The sequence below is a fragment of the Pongo pygmaeus genome, chromosome 9 (assembly GCF_028885625.2).
Source record: "Pongo pygmaeus isolate AG05252 chromosome 9, NHGRI_mPonPyg2-v2.0_pri, whole genome shotgun sequence".
NCBI classification, from domain to species: domain Eukaryota; kingdom Metazoa; phylum Chordata; class Mammalia; order Primates; family Hominidae; genus Pongo; species Pongo pygmaeus.
Genome location: NC_072382.2, coordinates 44,587,542 through 44,608,854, shown reverse-complemented (window position 1 = coordinate 44,608,854; position 21,313 = coordinate 44,587,542). Strand labels below are relative to the sequence as shown.

The 21,313-nt window shown below is 35.0% G+C and overlaps 1 long non-coding RNA gene across 1 annotated transcript in view; it reads left to right on the top strand.

The window, feature by feature from the left end:
• Nucleotides 1–20,899, top strand: part of LOC134740249 (uncharacterized) — a 63,270-nt gene extending 42,371 nt beyond the window's left edge. The window contains exon 4 of the long non-coding RNA XR_010127571.1: nucleotides 17,494–20,899. This is a non-coding gene — a long non-coding RNA (uncharacterized LOC134740249). The remainder of the gene's footprint in view (nucleotides 1–17,493) is intronic.
• The last annotated feature ends 414 nt before the right edge of the window (nucleotides 20,900–21,313 follow it).

Below are 21,313 nucleotides of genomic sequence, written 5' to 3'. Positions count from 1 at the left end.
ATAGAATTGTTTACTTAGTTCCCATTCACCCAAATTTGCAATTAACTAGTTCTTACTATATCAATTTCATTTGAATCTGTATCATAAAATACTTTTTCAAATGTATTGCTAAAATATAGACACACTTTGGCTACTAGTCCCTGTTGAAGATTGTTCAGTAATTTCTCCCTAACTCTGAAAACAATTTAGGTGAAATTCTACAGACTTAATATTGAACAAAGAAATCAATGAAGAAGGCCAGGTGTGATGGCTCATGCCTGTAATCCCAGCACTTTGGGAGGCTGAGGCGGGCAGATCACTTGAGGTCAGGAGTTTAAGACCAGCCTGGCCAACATGATGAAACCCTGTTTTTCAAAAAAAAAAAAATACAAAAATTAGCCAGGCATGGTGACACGCGCCTTAAGTCCCACCTACTTGGGAGGCTGAGGCAGGAGAATCGCTTGAACCCAGGAGGTGGAGGTTGCAGTGAGCGGATCACGCCACTGCACCCTAGCCTGGGTGACAGAGTGAGACTCTGTCTAAAAAGAAAAAAAAAAAGAGAAATCAATGAAAACCAATGAAGGAGTCACACCAGGGTGGAGGGACAGCATTTTTGTTGGACTTCCCTGAATTTATGTTATGGGTTAGTGTATTCGTTTCCTATTGCCACTGTAACAAGTCACCACACTTCGTTACTAAAACAACAGAAATGTATCATCTCACAGTTCTGGAGGTTCAAAGTCTGAGATTAATATACCAGCATGGCTTTGCTCCCTACAGACTCTAGGGATTTTTTGACTGGTCCAGTTTCTGGTGGCTGTCTTGGCTTGAGGCCATGTCACTCCAGTTGCTGTTTCTATCTTCACATGTCCCCTTCCTCTGTGTGCATCTAATCTCCCTCTTTGCTTCCTTCTTATAGAGGCAGTTATGATAGCATTTAGGGCCCACCCAGATAATCCAGGATAGTCTCCGCATCTCAAAACCCTTAATCACATCTGCAAATACCCGTTTTCCAAATTAGGTAACTTTCATAGGTTCCAGGGATTAGAGATAGGAGGTGGACACACATTTGGGAGCCATTATCAGCATATCAGATTTAGCATTGCATTTTAGTTTTGAATTCTATGCAGAAAGCATATCACATTTTCCATCTTTAGGGCTATAATTTGTCTTAACCTGTTCCAGGATAGGGGCTCATTTCACCTGCTTCCCTTTTGCCCCAAAAAGACCTGCTTATTCTTTCTACTGCCTGGAGCTATACCTTCTTACAGCTTTGGCACAAAGTTAGGGCCATGCTTAATGTGTCACTAGGTCATTGGGCCATTGCAAGGAAAGCAATTAACCAGGAGCTGCAGTTTGAATGTTAAAAATAACAATTGTTGTCAAGGCGGATCTCGAGCTCCTGGACTCAAGTGATCTAGGAGTTCGAGATCGGCCTGGGCAACAAAGTAAGACCCTCTCATCTCAACAAAAAATTAACCAGGCATTGTGGTGTGGGCCGGTAGTCCACTACTTGGGAGACAGAACTGGGGGGATCACTGGACCCCCAGGAAAGTTGAGGTGGCAGTGAGCTGTGATCATGCCACTGAACTCTAGCCTAGGTAACAGAGAGACCTTCCATCTCAAAAAAAAAAAAAAAAAAAAAAAAAAAAAAAGCAACAAATGGCCTCCTTTGCTGTTAAATGTCAATGGGAATTTGGGAATTTGTCTTTGACAATTTTTTAATGCACTTTTAATTACATATCCTTTTTGGTGTGACTGTTATATGTCACCGTTTCTGGTCTCTGAATTCCTTTTACACTAGTGGATATGTAGAGGCTGGGTATAGGCACAAGCTGGCAGAGGTGAGCTGCTGGCGGATGATGGTGCCTCATAAATTATGGGTCTTGGTAGATGAACAGAAACTAAGGCCAAAAGTCCTAAGTTGGCTGCCAGAAAGGATAAGGCAGAAGAAGCATGTTCAGTAGAGACAATAAGGGGCCTGGACTAGAGAGATTCCACAAAGTCCAGGAAATTAGAAGTGGGCGTTGCCCTTTTCTTAAATTAACATTATATTAATATATGAGTTATGAATGTATGAGAGGAGGGATAAAAGGGAAATCAGAGAGAGTTCACAGGAAGTGGTTTTATAGGCTAGGAGGGACAATTTACGGGCCATCTTTGCATTAGCCTGCAGTCATGAGAGACTGATGGGTGAAATCTAGCAGTTGAAGAAGATAAGATTAAATGATTAAAAATGGAGCTAAGAGTTGAGATTAGAAAAGGGAAATAAATAGCTGAGACATCCCAAACCTGTGGTGATTGCTGTTTTTCTCACTGCCTCTCTCTTTTCCTTCCTCTACCCATTTCTCCAACTTCGTGAGTTTAAGGAACTATTATGTCCACCCATTTAAATTTTCTCCTGTTATTTTGAACTTGATCTACATTTTCAGCTTCCTTACCTTTGCTGACTCCATATACATATCATGCTTGACCCAAGATAAGGTCGAGTTATTACTCTAAGTTATTTCACAGAAGAGAGTTGCTTCGTGTCAGGTCTCTTATGAAGTCTCTATTTCAGGGCTCTTCCTCAATTATTTTATTTTGGAAAATAAAGTTTTGTTTTGTTTTTTTTTTTGTTTAGGAAAACATGTTAGTTGGAAATGGAAGTAATGAATGCTAGCTTTTAATATTTTTTAGTGTCACCTAGCTGAATCAATAAAAACACAAGTCAAGAAAAAGTTACTAATTATCTCTTGGGATAAAACTTTACCTTTTAGAGTTCTGAAAGTAAATATAAGCAAGTCTTTTAAAGATCACTTTCAAAGCTAATAGAATAAATAAATGGCTACGCTTTGGAGATCCTAAATACACACCTAAAGGACAGATAAAAATGAACGACTATTCTAATGTAATGTGAAAGAATGTCGAGGCTTTGGATAAATTCCCTGTAACATGTAACAGCATCAAACTAGAACTTAAAAAGTGCTGTATTTAAAGACACTGAGATGGGAGTAAAAGGATAAGGCTTTGAAAATCACTATATGATGCAAAAACTTGTTGTAGTGATTATTCTTATTATTATTATTTGAGACAGAGTCTCACTCTGTGGCCCAGGCTGTAGTGTGTGGCAACATCTCGGCTCACTGCCACCTCTGCCTCCTGGGTTCAAGGGATTCTTGTAAGTGGGATTATAGGTGTGTGCCACTAGGCCTGGCTAATTTTTATATTTTTAGTACAGATGGAGTTTCGCCATTTTGGCCAGGCTGTTCTTGAACTCCTGGCCTCAAGTGGTCTGCCTGCCTCAGCCTCCCAAAGTGCTGGGATTACAGGTGTGAGCCACCATGCCCAGCCTCCAGTGACAATTATGACAGTAATGTTGAACACACATGTGAAGAAGTTGAACACAACTGTTTAAAGAAATGTGGGCATGAAAATAAGTAATATTTCTAAACTTATGTAGGACATTTATAAATATTATTTATAAAACATGGGTTTACAAACACCGCATATTCTCACTCATAGGTGGGAATTGAACAATGAGAACACATGGTCACAGGAAGGGGAACATCACACTTCGGGGACTGTTGTGGGGTGGGGGGAGGGGAGAGGGATAGCATTGGGAGATATACCTAATGCTAGATGACGAGTTGGTGGGTGCAGCGCACCAGCATGGCACATGTATACATATGTAAGTTACCTGCACGTTGCGCACATGTACCATAGAGCCTAAAGTATAATAATAATAATAATAATAATAATAATAATAATAATGATAAAAAGAAAAAAAAATGGGTTTAAACATAGATGTGTAATTAATAAATTATTACAAGTAGAAACTTAGCTATTTTAGCTACATTTCTGAAAGTTTAAAGAGTCAAATTGACAGCAAACTTTTGTGATATTTGCACCCAAAATAGTTTATTTTTCTCATAGTTGGAATGTTTTAACTTTCTGTCGTCCTGTATCAAAGTAAATAAAAATTTTTGGGAAAGAATGAAAACACAATTTATTTCTAGAAAGGACCCAAGTGTACTATCACTCATCAAACACGTACAAGAATCCAAAGGCTAATATAAAACATTTTCTCATGCTTTCCAATCTCTGCCCTGACACACCTTCTCCTGCATGCAATCAGCCTAGAGAAACATGTTGGAGCCTGCTCTTCCTGGTTTCTCATTTGTGTTCTGATTTATGGAAGTCAAGGTTACAGAATCCTTTGGTCCTGCTTCATACTGAACGGCAGATCCTCACACATAAAAGTATCAATACAGAAATACTTTTTTTTTTTTTTTTTGCTAATGGTGATTAACTTTCATAGCAAAACAAATGATTCTCTCCCCATGAAGGGTGATCTTCAGAGCGATAGAAAAATTTCTTCTTGCCACAATGGTTGAACTAGTTTACAGTCCCACCAACAGTGTAAAAGTGTTCCTATTTCTCCACATCCTCTCCAGCACCTGTTGTTTCCTGACTTTTTAATGATTGCCATTCTAACTGGCGTGAGATGGTATCTCATTGTGGTTTTGATTTGCATTTCTCTGATGGCCAGTGATGATGAGCATTTTTTCATGTGTCTTTTGGCTGCATAAATATCTTCTTTTGAGAAGTGTCTGTTCATAGCCTTTGCCCACTTTTTGATGGGGTGGTTTGTTTTTTTCTTGTAAATTGTTGGAGTTCATTGTAGATTCTGGATATTAGCCCTTTGTCAGATGAGTAGGTTGCAAAAATTTTCTCCCATTTTGTAGGTTGCCTGTTGACTCTGATGGTAGTTTCTTTTGCTGTGCAGAAGCTCTTGAGTTTAATTAGATCCCATTTGTCAATTTTGGCTTTTGTTGCCATTGCTTTTGGTGTTTTAGACATGAAGTCCTTGCCCATGCCTATGTCCTGAATGGTAATGCCTAGGTTTTCTTCTAGGGTTTTTATGGTTTTAGTTCTAACGTTTAAGTCTTTAATCCATCTTGAATTAATTTTTGTATAAGGTGTAAGGAAGGGATCCAGATTCAGCTTTCTCCATATGGTTAGCCAGTTTTCCCAGCACCATTTATTAAATAGGGAATACTTTCCCCATTGCTTGTTTTTCTCAGGTTTGTGAAAGATCAGATAGTTGTAGATATGCAGCGTTATTTCTGAGGGCTCTGTTCTGTTCCATTGATCTATATCTCTGTTTTGGTACCATTGTGGAAGTCAGTGTGGCGATTCCTCAGGGGTCTAGAACTAGAAATACCATTTGACCCAGCCATCCCATTACTGGGTATATACCCAAAGGACTATATGTCATGCTGCTATAAAGACACATGCACATGTATGTTTATTGTGGCACTATTCACAATAGCAAAGACTTGGAACCAACCCAAATGTCCAACAATGATAGACTGGATTAAGAAAATGTGGCATATATACGCCATGGAATACTATGCAGCCATAAAAAATGATGAGTTCATGCCCTTTGTAGGGACATGGATGAAATTGGAAATCATCATTCTCAGTAAACTATCGCAAGGACAAAAAACCAAACACCGCATGTTCTCACTCATAGATGGGAATTGAACAATGAGAACACATGGACACAGGAAGGGGAACATCACACTCTGGGGACTGTTGTGGGGTGGGGGGAGGGGGGAGGGATAGCATTGGGAGATATACCTAATGCTAAATGATGAGTTAATGGGTGCAGCACACCAGCATGGCACATGTATACATATGTAACTAACCATCACATTGTGCACATGTACCCTAAAACTTAAAGTATAATAATAATAATAAAAAAAGAAAAATTTCTTCTTGCCTAATTTTGATCTGAAGAAATCTTTGAAAAGTGATGATAATGTCATATTTGCTCCTGGAAATTATGTAAATCTAAAGAGGAAATACTGGTGATTATTTAGCTGGAGTGACAATTAACTCCCTACTGAGAAAAATAATCCTGAATTTTAGGACCTAATACTAATTTTTGGACAACCATCAGAGCAAAGGTGAAATGAATGATTAATAGTCACACTTAATAATTGTTGAGTACTTAACTTTTAATCTAGATAAGGTGTGGCTAAAAGGATCATTATTGGTTGCATCTTTATTAGATAGCATGCATTTTTAGGAATTGTATATTGAAAGTACCTTAATGTTAGGATCAGCAGTACTCAAGACTTAGAGTCTGTATGGCAAGTCATAGCTTCCTGTTACTCTCCATTTTCCTCTAGGTTTATACTGTATGTGTATGAGTTTACAGGAGAAAAAAGGGACTCATTCGAAGCCACTTCTTATTTTGCAGTCTTCAGTTTATTTAGCTTATTAGCTTATACTTATTAGAAAAAAATCACAATGCAATATATTTTTAGAACAAAAATTAATTTTCAGCTAAGTTTTAGTAATGAAGAGAGCTCCTCTTGCAGTACTTATAATTCTTAAAATTTTAAATCAAGGGAAAGCTGGGATGATAACAGGGTGAGTGTACTAAAACTGTCATTGTATATAATAGCAAATAATTGTATTCAAGTTCACAGAGATAACAAATCTCTTCCTTTATGTATTCTCTAGTTTTGATTGTCATACAATTTTCTACAGTAAGTTGCTATTTTGAGGACAAAAGTGAAAATAGATGATATAGAATGGAAGATTGGAAATTTATCCAAAGAACATACATAAATATTTATTAAGAAAAAAAGTAACCTTATTAAGATATGCTTATTTTTACTGAAGACATTTTTAAAGACATTTAATTTTGTCTTATCCTAGGTATTTAATTAAGTAGTCTTTGAAAACTGCGTTACATATTTAATATCACAGAAATAAATACAAACTGCTCTTCTGATACTTATACAATCACAGGAACACTAACGGTTGGATTAGCATCCTAGATAAGATATTTTTGAGATAGCAAGAACTGAAAAACTTGTGTGAGAAATTATTTCCTCTTATATTGACAGAATGACTTCATTTTTTTTACAAAGCGAAAAAATGTAAATGGAGTATTATTTCATACAAAGGATTTTCTTTCAAGCACCTACTATATGACAAATGTGGATGTTAGCAATCATTATACTGATACTTTAACTTAACTTGCTTTGTCATAACAGTGAGTTACAGTTCCGTATGAAATTATAAAATCCTTGGAAAACTCTCCCTACCTGTCTTTACGTGTTAGAATGGACACATGGAAACAGATTACTCTGGCAAACACGTTTACCTTTATTGAACATATAACATATTTAAGGAACACTTTCTGGGTGCATGGATTCATTTGTTGAACAATATGGCAGGTTAAATGTCATGATCTTTGATATTTGTATAGCACATTTATAAACCATATTAAATTTGAGAAAAGGTAAAGTGTGTATGATTACCTTAACTTTTATAATTGAGTAAAGAAATAAAGCTCAGAGAACTTAGGAGAATAAGGTCATTCCATTCAACATATATTAATTCAATAAATATTTTTGGAGTACTGTATTAGTCAATAAGTACTCTAGGTATTAGTACTGTATTAATCAGTAAGTAATTTTGGAGAGCTATATTAGCACTCCCTTAGTTGCAAGAGCAGAAACACTTATGAAAGCAACAAACTGGAAAGACTATTATTTTGTTTTGATAATGGGTTAAAAACAGAAGGAAATTTTGTTCAAATAATAACTATTTGTCTTAGTATTAGCTTTATTCCCTCTGTATGCTGGCCTTATTTTGTCCTACTACTAATAGTTTTCTCTGCAGATGAGGAAGGCTTCTCACATCCCCCTTCATTCTGCTAGGCTGCCATCCTTCTTCACAACTTAACCTAAAAGAGAGTCCTCCTTGCCAGCTGCAATGGAGCATCCTGACTGGCATTTATTAGTAGCTAAAATATTATTGAAAATGCATTTAAAAGGTTCAGAAAGTATGGCATGAAGCCTGTGGAAAACTAATAAAGGAAACAAAGTGGTCTTGGCTAAGAGTAGTTGTTTACTTCTGACAAACACCTACTATTAATAGAGATTAGCAAATCTTTTCACAGGCTTAAAAAATCATATTTAATTACAATCCACATTTTCTCAACCCCCCTTAATTAGCAATGAAAACAGGTAGAGCAGAAAAACCAAAAAATTCAGTGTAAAAATACCTTAATTCAAATTTTACTGTATTTTATTTTGGTATAAGATACTTTAGATGCAGCTAAACTGAATAAATCTCAATTTTCTAGTGAGTAAATGGGGGACTAATACTATCTACTTCTTACAATTATACAATGTAAGGAATAATCTATTTCAGTGTGCTCAAATATTAATTTTCCTCTTAAACTATTTTGGAATAGTTTCTTTTGTGGCTAAGGTTTGCATTGGGACAGCAAAAGAGGAAATAGTGAGTTGCTAAAGGGATATATAACTTTTTTTCATAAGAATAAATATAATTCATAATAATTCTTTAGCATAATCTAGCTATTTTTCAAATATTATATATATTTTTTTCCAGAGAAATTAGAAGTCATATTTCTGCAGTATAGCCATCTAATTTCCCATCTCTAGGGTATGTTTGTTTTTAGAAAACCTGTTGGTTCCAGCAGGTGGTGCCAACATCATAATATTTAACCTTCATGAAACTATGCCAGGAGTGGGTAAGGAAACAAAAGTTATTGTTTAGCCAGTAGGTGGAGCTAGGTGACCAGTCTTTAAAATCAGTGTCTGCATTTGAAATAGACAACTTCAATTTTACTGAATCACAGGATTTATAATCTGAGTATTGTGAAGAGCATTGTCTGAATCCTCTACCTTCCGTACCTTCAAATTTCAACTTTAAGTGTATTATTTTTACAATTAAAGAATTCTGGTCCAGCTCATGAAAGCAAGAAATACTTTTATATTCTAATTTTTATTATTCATAGTCTTTGCAAAAAAGAGAGCATATTTAAATATTGTTATTGTACTGTTTCTCTATATGTTTGAAGATTATACATTTTTATAAAGTATGTACTTATCATACACCACTAAATCCTCTGCTCTTTTCTTTCTATTTCTCCACTGTGATTTTCTTAGGAAGATGAAACACTATCTGGGAAACTGCAGACACACTTTCTGACATGTTCAAATCGGGAAAAAAAGGGTTTGAAATATTTCTTCTATAATACTTCATGAATTTTTCTAAAATACTGTTTAATTTTAATTTATTTGTTTATTCTGTTGCCAATGTTTAAGTCTTTAATCACTTTAAACAATAGGAAGTAACAATCAGCTTCATAGCTTTGTTTAAGCTTTCATATTAGCAGAAACTCTATTTTCTAAAAATTGTTGCCAGATCATTGAATTCTAAATACTTGCCTATTAAATATCTGTGAAATGAATCAATTTCTCACATACCACATTACTTCCTTCTATCTCCTACCTTCAGCTAGTGGGGCAATCCAATAGCCTACTAGGAGTTGACTTACCTTCCTCTTGCCCCCTCTAATCTGTTTTCTTTCATGAGATCAAGAGCAATGTTTTATAAATGCCAATTTGATCATTTCATTCCTATTTTTATAAAAACCTTCAGTAACTTTTTACTTCTCTAAGCAGTCAAACCTCAACGTGCCCAAAAGGCACCTCTCCAGGTCTGTCTCATACCATTCTTTCCAATCATTTTCTATAGCATTTTCTTTCTATACAAACTTTATCACACTATGCTCCCTCCATCTAAATCTGGCCCTACCTATCCCTAGTGTAAGTTCATGAGGACAGAAGCATGTTCATCACCTTTCTCACTGCTATATTTGCAGTGAGTGAGTGTACCATATCATATCATGACAGAATGAATGAACAAATAAAAAATCAGAGGCCTCTTGAAAATAAAATTAAATTGAAGGATTCAGAATGTTTTTCAATGGCAAGCTATTCCCCCTTACGAGAATGTTGAGGATGCAGATGATAACTTTGGTATCTGCAAGGCTGCTCTAAGAGCAAAAGCTTACAGGAAGAATTAAACCCAAGATAAAAAAAAAAAAAACTAAACTAAAAACAAACCAAAAAACCTGAGTATCTAAAAATAGAACAAATTTCTGTGGTAGGTAGTGTTGCCTGTAACTAGAGATATTCAAACATAAGTTACTGTTTCATTTGTATAAACTAGTAGTCTGGTAGAACAATTAGATGAACTTCAAACTCCCTTTGAGCTTTGAGATTCTATGGAGGTATGCTTTGTTAAGAAGATTATCTCTGTATTTGCCATGCTGAATGCATTATGAGGCCAATGCTGAGTGCATGGAGGTTCCTCAGAGTTCTCGGAATTCAGTTTTATTGAGTTTAGGACTTTAAAGGATATGTGATTTCCTAACACCATCTATAACACTAATTTCAGCTTTAGCTCACATTGCCAGCCTCTTCTTGGGATACACTTGAAATAAAGTAGATTCTTTTTTTCAGATGAGTTATTTTCTCTGTTAAATGAAATTATCTACTTTATTTTTTTTTGCAGGTGTAACTTTTACTGAATCACTGATAATACTGATATATTTTTGATAATACATTTGTATTTTAGAACAATAAAACATGTTTAATTTGCTTTTGGTGGTGGACTAAATTCTCTATTTCAAATATATAAATCTTCTCAAATGTATCCATATACCAAAGTGGCTAATAACCTCTTTGTTTCATGAATCTATTTTTGGTCTGCTGCAGGAGAAAGGGTGAAGAAGTTTACACTCAATATACTAATATCTTCTGACTTTTACACCTCAACCCAGATTTTATAACTATAATAAAAACATAAATTCATTCTCAGGCTTCATACTATATAAACTACATAGTTCTTTTTTTTTGTTTGTTTGTTTTTTTTAAGACATGGTCTCACTGTTGCACAGGCTGAAGTGTAGTGGTATAATTGTGTGGCTCACTGCACCCTCCAACTCCTGGGCTCAAGCAGTCCTTCCTTGGCCTCTGAAATTGCTAGGGTTACAGGTGTGAACCACTGTACCTGGCCAGTTCTTAACATTGTTTGCTAGGTGGCAGATGAAACCTGCATTTGAAGAGTTTTTTCAAATCAAGTTAATTCACATGTAAACAAAGCTATGGATTGCCTCACTGCTTTTAAGAGCCCAAATCAGGAAACGATCGCTAAGTTGATCAATAGAATACATGTTAAATAAACTACATATATAAAGTGGGCCACAGTGCAGCCGCTAAAAAAAAGATAGATTCAACTGTATATTGACATGGAAATAGTTTCATGATATATTGCTGAGAGAAAGTATTGAGTAGTAAACAGTATGTACAGTGTGTTTCCATTTTAAAAAGAAAGTAAGGTGATGCAAATGCATCAAAAAATGTCAGAAAGTCTTTGTCCAAACTGGTGTCACTGGTTATCTCTGAGCAATAGAATTCCTTACTTGATGCCTACAGGGATGAGGATTGGAAACTCCCTTCTGACACATTTGATAGAGTGTAATATGGGTCAATTCCCATATGCATTTCCTTAAAAAAAACTAATAAAGACACAAAGTAATACAATCTAATGTCAACTTTCTTCTATAGGAGTAAAGAAGAGGAAATTAATCATAGCCAAGCAAAGAGGTAGATGATTTTAAAGTCCAATGGACACTGTCAAAATTCAGAGTTCTTGTGGGCAAAAAATGATAATGAAAGCATACATAAAGATTAGATGATATAAATGTACAATTTTAAATCATTCTTGCTCTTGCTCTTACCATCCCAAAGAGAAATTCTAGACTTCTGCAAAACTTCTTTCTACCCCTGATTTTTCATGGGTTTAGAAGATTCCTCATATCTCCACTTCCCTATCTTTTTGTCCTGCCATATTGGACCCAACAGTTTTCCTGCGCAAACTGCTGTTGCTTTTTTGAGCACAGTGCACATGGTAGGGACAGTCGGAACTCTCTTCTACTGCACTATGTGCTGTGGTTTCTCCCAGTTAAGTCTGAGTAGACAGGAGGGAGACACAGACAATATAAATGCATACATTATGACCAGCTTAATTTAAATAAGGAATTTGTGTTGGAGAGGAATAAAATGACTTTTTCCGTATGTTTTATTACACACGATATATATATATGTACAATCACAATATAATAAAATATAGGCAAATCAGTAATGTTGAATGCAGAAAACAGAAATTGGTGCAAGTATTTTAAGTAGAAAGGAATTTAATACAAGATATTAGTTGCTTACAACTTAGCAACTATTATTGCTTATTGTTGGAAGGGCTGAAAGAACAGGTTCTGTTCCAGACTTTCTGGACTGATTTCCAAAAGAATACCAAGCTGATACACAGAGGAGCTACTACTATCCCTGAAGCAGCTGCTAGTACTGCTGCCACAGCTGCCTCTCACAGTGACTGATTTTAGGAAGCCAGAGTAGGATGTCATTCTGCAGTTTCATACCCGGAAAAATGGTGCACAGACCTGGAATGCAGCTACAGGAAAGTCTCACATTTCTAAAATGCCAGCAGCAAGAACCAAGAGTTGCAGGAACATGCTATCATCTTTTCTTCATTCTGCCTTGCAGACTTTCTCAATTTTCTCAATTTGTCTCAAGTACTGGAAGTAGATAATTTGCATCCAGAATGTTAGCTTCAAGAATATTAGGGGGAGTTTAGATTGTAGCTTTCCAAACTCTCCAAATCAAAGAGTGGAAAAGAGACTGAGAGTCAGAGTATATCTCATAAACAGAGAAGCTCCAGGTAGGAAAAAATAATTGCTCATAATATGACCATCCAGATAAAATAGCTGTTAACATAGTCACACATCTATTATATTTTTCTTTCCATGTCTGTCTGTCTATCTATCTATCTATCTAATCTATTCAATTTGAAGTAATTGTTTTTCTAGTTTGTTTAGTAGCCCTTCTTACCATTCTTCGGATAAAAACAAGACCCCTTTTTTGTTTGGAAACTACCTCAATCCATATCTATGTTTTCCTGACCAACAAGCCTTACCCCCCTTCAATCCCATTATCCTCAAATCCTAATTATACATTATATGAGCCAAAAATTTCCTTTTTTGGCCCTAATCATGTTTGACTATAGTTTCTGACAGTGTCATCTGACAAATCCTAATGTATATATGCGTATATTAAAGGTGACTTATAGACTAGGAAATACTTTGCAGCCTGCTTTTTTCATGGATAAATATATCAAAATTTTTTCAGGTAATAAGTTAAATATCTACCATAATTATTAATGGCTACAAAACATTACAATGTTTGGATTTACCATAATTTGTTCAATTCATAATTTGTGTCTAACTTTTTTGCTTTCATCACATTGAAGTTTAAATGGGTGTGTAAATTTGGACTACTTTTGGTTTCAAGTGACAGAAGCCAAACTTGAAATGCTTGAACAAAAAGGGATTTTGGAAAGATATTAGGATTTCTCACAAAATATGAAGAGAAAATACAGAATTTAGACCCCCATCAAGAACTACCAGGATTAGAACATGAAACTTAATGTCATTTGAATTTTCTTTATTGTCCACGGGGAGAAGCTGGAGTGACCAACTCGTCCCGATCTGCCTGGGACTATCCAAGTTTTAAGACTGAAAATCCCAGATCCTGGGAACTCCCCTTATCCCAAGAAAACTGGAACTTTGGTCATCCCAGCTCTGGAGTCTTATTTTGTCAGGCAATAGAAAGAAACATTCTTCTGGCAGTTCTAGTTGAAAACTCCAATGAAGAAGTCATATTCATTCATAGATCAACTGCTTTTGTCAAAAGGAAGGGGATTTTTGCTAGAAGAAAGGAAGTTTAGGCTGGGTGTGGTGGCTCACGCCTGTAATCCCAGCACTCTGGGAGGCCGAGGTGGATGGATGACAAGGTCAGGAGTTCGAGACCAGCCTGACTGATATGGTGAAACCTTGTCTGTACTAAAAATACAAAAATTACCTGGGCGTGGTGCCAGGTGCCTGTAACCCCAGCTACTCAGGAGGCTGAGGCAGGAGAATCGCTTGAACCTGGGAGGTGGAGGTTGCAGTGAGCCAAGATCATGCCACTGCACTCTAGCCTGGGCAACAGAGTGAGACTCTGTCTCAAAAAAAAAAAGAAGGAAGTTTAGACTAAGAAAACAGCCTCTACTCCTAGCAAATAAAGGAACCACATTATAGTGGGCCTTGGTGGTCCTTGAGAAGCCAGACAGAAATATTCAGTTTTGACTAATTTAAATTAAAAATGTGGAAGATGGCAGAAGAGAATGAAAAGATGAAATAAGTATAAAGGGACAATTGATTTGTTGGAAATTATGCAAGGTTAACTGAAGACTAGGATTCAGAAGATACACTGGGAACACGTTAGCAGTAATTCAGGTATGAGTTTAGCAGTACAAGAACACATGATTTTGGAGCAGAAGAAATAAATGGAAGAGGAATTTAAATGCCAAAATCTCATAGCTCATTGGTAGGACAAATTAGTTTGCCTGTCATGTTGATATTTCAGCATCCCAAGAGTGCATAGCATTAGTACAGTTCTGGTCTGAAACCATAATCCTTGAGAATTCCATCTGTAAGTTTTGGGAGAACAAAGAATGAAGACTTCTAGGCCCAAGGAAACCCGGATAGGACAACAGTCCCTTAGATTTTGCCACACTGAAATGTAAATCAGTCACACAAGGTTAGGGATCATCTCTATCCTGTTCTTGACTGTTCACCCCCGGTCCTGAAACAGTGCCCCACACGTAGAAGACTCTGACAGTATCGAGCATGTTGTGGAGTAGTTAGAAGGGGAAGAGAATGAGAATTTAAAGAGCATATTATCACAGAAAGATAAAAAAGAAAAGGTTTTCCTGATTAGTAATGCAAAAAGTTTCCTTTGAAATATTTAGATTCTTGAGGAAATCCTTATTTGGTTTGAATCTATTGAAAATAGCATCAATTGTTTCTTTTATTTGTATGTATACACAGTCATGCATATGATAAACATTTTTCTAAATCTTGGAAGAAATAAAATCATCTACACAAATACTGTGGAAGTAACTTTAAAATGTCCATACTTGGGCAACATCTTTAAAATCCTCTGTCTGAAGACTCCTTCCTTCCTCTTCTCTAGGATGCATACATACTAACATGCAATTTTGTTTTGACTTTTAAGTCTTTGGAATTCCTTGGTATATATAAGTATATATAGACATGTAGCTATTACCTATACAGAAAGGCAAAAGAGTGATAAGGAGCCTACATTCAGAATATAGTTTCCTCATGAGTGGGAGAAGTGGGGAGATGAGATGAGAGGGGGGAAAAGAGCAATAGGAAATTCATGGGTATTGATAATAGTCTATATGCTAATTTGTTTGGTAAGCCCACAAGTGTTCATTTCATCATTACACTTCCTAATCTATGTGTAAATTATATTACATATGTTGTATATATATATATATAACTTAGCATATAGCAAACATTCATAGTAAAATGTAAAAAAGTATATAAAATTAACATATATACATATGATCAAACCATTTATTCATATTACAGTGTTATTGAGAGAACTCTTTAATGATGTATATTTTTGTTTAGAATGGTCACAGTCATGTATCTAAAGAAATTAAATCTAATTTAATCTCTTATTCATGTTAGCAATATTTTCTTGGTCTTAGTCTTAAACTGATGCTCAAATTCTAAATATAGAACAGGTTTTTGGCCAGGCACAGTGGCTTACGTCTGTAATCCCAGCACTTTGGGAGGCTGAGGTGAGCAGATTACCTGAGGTCAGGAGTTGGAGACCAGCTTGGTCAATATAATGAAACCCCATCTCTACTAAAAATACAAAATAAATAAATAAATAAATAAATTAGTCAGGTGTTGTGGTGCATGCCTGTAGTCTCAGCTGCTTAGGAGGCTGAGGCACAAGAATTACCTGAACCCAGGAGGCGGAGGTTACAGTAAGCTGAGATTGCCACTGTACTCCAGCCTGGGCAACAGAGTGAGACTCCATCTCAAAAAAAAAAAAAAAAAAAAAAAAGGTTTTTTTTTTTGGAGTCTGGCAAGAAATCATATAAAAAGGAAAACACCCCAATTTAGGAAAATGTATGCTTTATTTTTACACTATTGTAATTTTTGTGTGTGTGTGATGGAGTCTTGCTCTATTGCCCAGGCTGAAGTGCAGTGGCACGATCTCAGCTCACTGCAACCTCAGTCTCGTGGGTTCAAGCGATTCTCCTGCCTCAGCCTCCTGAGTAGCTGGGACTACAGGCGTGAGCTACCATGTCTGGCTAATTTTTGTATTTTTAGTAGAGACGGGGTTTCACCATGTTGGCTAGGTTGGTCTCAAACTCCTGACCTCAAGTGATCCACCTGACTTGGCCTCCCAAAGTGCTGGGATTACAGCACTCTTGTAATTTATTTCTATTATTACTAACACTTTATCTTCACCTTTTTCTTGAAAAAAAGTCTTTTTTTTAACATTAATAACAGATGAGAAAATTTAAAAAGCCCATTGGACTTAAAAATAGGAGATGCGAATTTAATCTTCAATTCTGCCGGCATTTACTCTTAGTTCACTTAAGTTCTCTGAAATTCAGTTTTCTTAAAGTAAGAAGACTGGACTGGATATAGAGAGCTATTGCTAGATTTCTTGATATTACATGTTGAAAGATTTCCAAGTGCAATTTTACATTCTCTCTCTATTTCTGTCTTCCCAACCTTTTCATTCTGACATGGTGTTTTATAGAGTAGTTATAAAAATTTGAAGCTTATTTTCTATAAAAATTGAAAGAATATAGAAAAAATGTTATCACTGGCCATCTTCTGAGGACACAGTGTTACATAAACATATCTCTTATTGATAAGAATGTTTTTCTAAAGTGTGTTAGCCAAACAAATGTACACAGCAAATGATAAAAAAATGTCAAACATCTGGCTCATATTTGTGTTTGCTCTCTTTACTTTGTTAAGCATATATTTTCAAAGAATAATATTTCCTAAGAGTCTTGTAGTTATTTTTCCAAAAAAAAGAATGTACTTAAAATCTGCTTTGCCTTTTGGATTCCTAAACACGTCTGCTTAGTGAGGGCAAGAAACCACTAGAGGAATGCCTAAATAACTTTGCAATATTTAATTTTAGAACACATAATTTCATGTCATATTTCATCAGCTGTCATGTCTGTATATAATGGGGGTGTTAAAGAGAAGTTGGCTAGATGCGATATTATTTTCATATTGTGTAAACAATTTGTGTGTCAAAGAAAAGAAATAAATAGATGCAAAATACAGGAAGAATTCTTTTCTAGCTTTAAGGTATCATGCTCTTCCCTTGTGTAAGTAAATAACAAAAGTAGGCCTTTGCTATTTTTGTTTACTTTGAATGTTTACTATTGATCCTGTGGACACTATTACATACATGATCACATTTAATTGCGGAACAACTCTAGAGACTTCTGCTTTGGAGAAGAGGGAATCGATATAGTTTTTCCTATTCCTCCAGCTAAGTACAACTTAAAAACCTGGAAATTATATATGAAACACTTATAAGAAGACTCTGAAAGATGAAGAGAAGAAGGCAGATGTGCTAGGAACCCTTTCGACCCAAATAATGACACAGTGGTAACTTCTCTGTTCTCTTTTGTTTTTTGTTTCCCCCATATATCCCAAACTTATAGCTGAAGAAGTCCACAACCCGGAAACACCAAGACAACCAGACAAAAAAAGCCCTGAAACAAAAGTTTGCTGTTTCTAGCCAAAGAATCAAGAAAGGAGCAGCCTAGCATGAAATAAACTTGTAAGCAATGGAAAAGAAAATTACCAAAAACAGAGAAGGATATTACATGATAATAAAAGTGTCAGTCCAACAAAGAGAGAACATTCCTAAACGTGCATGCGCCAAACAATGAAGCTGCAAAAAAATGGGAATCAAAAACTGACAGAAGTGAAAGAAGAAATCAACAAATCAGCAATTACAGTTTGATACTTCAACAACCTTCTCACAACAATGGATAGAAAAGCTAGATAAAAAATCAACAAGCATACAGAATTCAACAACGCTATTGACCAACAAGAAACAAGATCTGAGAACTTTTTTAGAGTACTACACCCCAGAACAGCAGAATATATATCATTTCAGGCACTAACAGAGCATATACCAAGATAGAATACAACTTGGGTCATAAAGCTAATTAACCTCAACAAATGTAAAATAATTAAAAACATACAAAGTGTGTTCTTTGATCACAATAAAATCAAACTAGAAACTTTTAACAGAAAGTGCCTTTAACCATTCTGGCTGCTATAACAAAATACTATGAACAGAGTAATCTGTAAACAACAGATATTTATTTCTCACAGTTTGAGCTGCAAAGTCCAAGGTCAAGGCTTCAGTAGATCTGGTGTCTGGAGAAGATCTATTTCTTGGCCCGTAGATAGTGCTTTCTTGTTATGTCTCCACATAGTGGAAGGTTAAGAGGTCTTTCCAAGGCTTCTCTTATAAGAGTACTAATCAGATTCATAATGGCTCTACCTTCCTGACCTAATTGCCTTCCAAAAGCCCCCCCACCTAATTCCATCACCTTGGAAGTTAGGATTTCAACATATGAATGGTGGGGAGGGGGTTATGATAATTCAGTCCATTGCAAAAATATAAAAGAAAAATCTCGAAAAACTTGAAAACTAGACAACACATGTGTGTAAATAACCTATAGATCAAAGAGAAAGTCTCAGGGAAAAAGAATACATTGCACTGAATGAAAGTGAAAATACAACACATTAACATTTATGAAAAATAGCTAAAGCAGTGCTGAGAAGAAAATTTATAGCACCAAATGCATACATTAGAAAAGAGGAAAAGTCTCAAATTCATCATCTAAACTCTCACCTCAAGAAACTAAAAAAAAAAAAAAAAAAAATCAGGACAACGTAAGCCCAAAGCAAGCAGATAAAAATAAAATAAAAAAGAGCAAAGATCAGTGAAACTGAAAATATAAAACGTAGAGGAAATCAGTAAAACAAAGTGTATTTACTCAAAAAGATAAAATTGATAAACTTTTAACAACACTGGCAAAAAATGAAGACACATATTACAAATATAATACATGAAATAGGGCATATTACTATAGACCCTTCAGACAATTAAAGGATGATGGGGAATAAGATGAACAACTTATATAAAAATTGACAATTAAGATAGAATGGACTGCTAGTTACTTGAGAAACATAAACTACCAAAACTTATCCAATATGAAATAGATAAATTGAATAGTTCTACAACTGTGAATAAAATTGAATTCATAAATTAAAAATTTCCAAAAAAATCTCCAGGACCCTATAATTTTGCTGGAAAATCTAGCAAATGTTTAAGGAAGGATTGGCACTAAAACTGCACAATCTCTCCTAGAGAATAGAAAAGGAAGGAATGCTTCCTGATTTATTTTATAAAGTTAGTATTACCCTTATATTAAAACCAGACACAGAAAGCACATAAAAGAAAACTAGACCAATGTCCCTCAAGAATACATATTAAAAAATGGTTAACATTATATTAGCATACAATGCAGCAATATGTATAACTATACACTATGACAATGTGTATAATGACAAAGTATGATTCATCATAGGAAGCACACCTAGTTCAATATTCAAAAATCAATGTACTTTATTAAGAGGCTATGGATGAAAATTACATGATCATACCAATCAATGCAAAAAAAGTTAGACAAAGTCAATACTCTAAGAAATATAGAAATAGAGGTGAACTTTCTTAACACAAAATACTTACAGCTAACATTATAGTTAACGGGAAAAGTGTAAATACTTTTCCTTTCAGAATAGAAACAAGGCAAGGATGTGTACTCTCATCACTGGTATTCAACATAGTGCTAGGAGTTCTAGCCAGTGCAATAAAACAAGCAAAGGAAATTCAAAAAATACATATTGAAAAGGAGTAAATAAAACTGACCTGTAAGGCATCTAAAAAACAAAAACTTCTAGAAATAATAAGTGAATTCAGCAAGTTTATAGGATACAGATAAACATACAAAAATCAGTTCTATTTTTATATTCTGGCAATGAACACCTGCAATTAAAAATATAATACTATCTACAAAAATAAAATTATAGTTGTAAATCTAACAAAATATGTACAGGATTTGATTTCTGAAAGCCTCAAAATACTGATGAAAGAAATTAAATAATATCTATATAGTGATTTATACTATGTTGATGGGTGTCCATAATTCTTAAATTGATACACATATTTAGTACAATTACTATAAAATCCTAGCAAGATTTTTGTAGATAAAGATATTCTAAAATTCATATGGGAATGCAAAGGCACCAGGATAGCCAAACCAATTTTGAAAAGAAAGAATAATGTGGGAGGAATCATTTTATCCAATTTCAAGACTTATTATATACAAAACTATGTGATACTGGTGGGAGAATAAACACATAGATCAATGGAACAAAACAGAGCAACTAAAAACAGACCTACATAAACATGTCATATTGATTTTTGATAAAGGTACAAAAACCATTTAATGGAGAAAAGATAGCCTTGGCAACATGGTCCTGGAGCATGGATATCCATACACCATAAAATCAACCTCTACTTAAATTTTATACCGTATACAAAAATTAACTCAAAATGGACCATGGACTTTAAATGTAAAGTGCAAAACTATAAATCTTTTTCAACAAAATATCTGAGAAAGTTTTAGGGATCTAATGGTAGGCAAAGAGTTCTTAGATTTGATGCAAAAACCATTAACCATTAAAGTAAAAATGGATAAACTGAACTTAATCAAAATTAAAAACTTTTGCTTTGTGAAAGACCCGGTTAAGAGGATAAAATACCAATTACAGACTGGGCTACTTTTCTTAACATCACACAGCAGGCAACAGAGCAGAACTGACTTCATATTGAATCCACTGGGAAAGAGCCTGTTTTTATTTTTGCTTAGTACATATGTGTAATTCAGGTAAAAAAATGTTTTATGCAAATACATAATGACTAGAAGTATTTTTATCGAATATTATGGCAGTTTCCCCCTTTATTCTTTATGCATGTGCACTGCATTCCAGCATTACTCTTCAGAAAAGTTTTGTAGATATTTTTATTTGGCTAGGAAATTATCTGTGAATGGACATATTTGTTCCGCTGCAAACAGCAATGTTGAGTACAAATTCTTTTTGTATATATATATAGCTCCTCTTTATCATTGACCATAGAAACAATAAAGACTAAACAAAGGAGTAATAAATTTAATAGTTCCTAGCCTGACATTAGAGCTAACAGTATAAAGGAAGCTATAATCTTTTTTTTCATTTATACATTGTCTCCTCTCTCTAAATATAAGACTTTATTACATTTATTTCTTTATATAGCCATTCTGTTTTCCCTGCTCCACTCATTAAACTGTAAGACATTTCAGAACAGGGACTAAATATTTTTGTCTTCATAAGCTCAGGCTTAGCAAATTGCCTGGCATA